This window comes from Canis lupus, chromosome 23 (assembly GCF_011100685.1).
Source record: "Canis lupus familiaris isolate Mischka breed German Shepherd chromosome 23, alternate assembly UU_Cfam_GSD_1.0, whole genome shotgun sequence".
NCBI classification, from domain to species: domain Eukaryota; kingdom Metazoa; phylum Chordata; class Mammalia; order Carnivora; family Canidae; genus Canis; species Canis lupus.
In genome coordinates, this window is record NC_049244.1 from 17911213 (window position 1) to 17912554 (window position 1342).

The following is a 1342-nucleotide window of genomic DNA, read 5'->3' on the forward strand; positions in this document are numbered from 1 at the left end:
AATTTGCCCAGTTTTTCCAATAGTTGATTATCAAATTTTTCAAACATAGCTATTTGCCATTTTTATAGGTTTTTGTCTCTTTGTCACTTGTCTTTTGGTCTCAGGTTATCAGTGTTCAAAATAGCTTTTTGGATGTGCTTAATGCTAGTGACTCTTCTCTTGATTTTCTACTCTAGTCTACTATTCCAAGAAGACAACTTTGTGTAATGGTACAGGTGTCAGGGACAACCTCTTTGGGTGCTCTGCCCTCTCCAAACATATGCTTATTTTTCATGAAACATTTTCCTTTGGTGACTAGAGCATGTTCCAAGTTGATTAAAGCTCATAGTCCTTCAGTATGAAATCCTGGTGCAGCTTCATATAACAGTGCCATTTGAATTTAGACACAAATGAGAGGTTAAGGTTTAAGAGAGTGTCAGCTGTTTAGTTTTTAAGAAGTTTGGTAGGTTTCCCGTCAGGCAGTGATGGCTAGGATCCAAGATCACACCAGCAAGTCCCTTTTCTTCCAGGGCAGCCAAGCACAATGGTAGCCTGCTTGTCCTGCTCTTGCCATTGTCCCCAGTGCCACTTCCAGGTGGAACTGCTCTTCCTGCCTGACAGATTGAGGCCAGACCCAGTTTTCTGGGGAACTTGCAAGCCATGGGAATGAGACTCAATCGCTTTCTCCAGAATTGAATTCACCAGGCTCTGTATGCCCCTTTGGCCTGAGCTCTCCTCTTTCTTCTTACCTTGGTTGGAAAGTAGCACTGAAATTTGCTTTTGTTTTTTTCTTGCATCTTGTGAGTCTGTTTTCTCTCATTTAAAACAAAAAGAACCTGTGTTAGTTTTACCCCAGCCTCTGGTAAATTAATATACTTTAATCATATGTGTGTGCCAAGGTGGTTAAAGCTCAGTAAAAGAAGAAGCAGGTCGTTTGTGCACATTAGCCCTGGGGTTCTTTACTCAGAAGAGTGCACGGACTTGTCACATTAATTATGGCAGCCCAGCCATTTCTCCTGTAGCAGAGACTGTCCACTCTCTGCCTACTATCCATTCTCCTTTGCTTCAAGAGAAACAGCATCCTGGTCTGATTTCAGGTAACCCAGCTAAAATACCCTATTTCCTGACCTGCTTTGTATTTGGGTAAAGTCCTGTGACTACGTTCTGACCAGAGAGACAAAAGAGGAAGTGCCAGAAAAGTCTTTCTAGAATGGTTCTCAAAAAGAGGATAGGTGGCTAGTATGTGCCCTTTTGCCCTTTCCCCACTACTTATTTTCATAGTATTTGTATATGATGGCTGGAGCACCCACAGCTATGTGGAACTTTGAAATGATCATGTGCTAAAGACAGTGGAGCAGAGAGT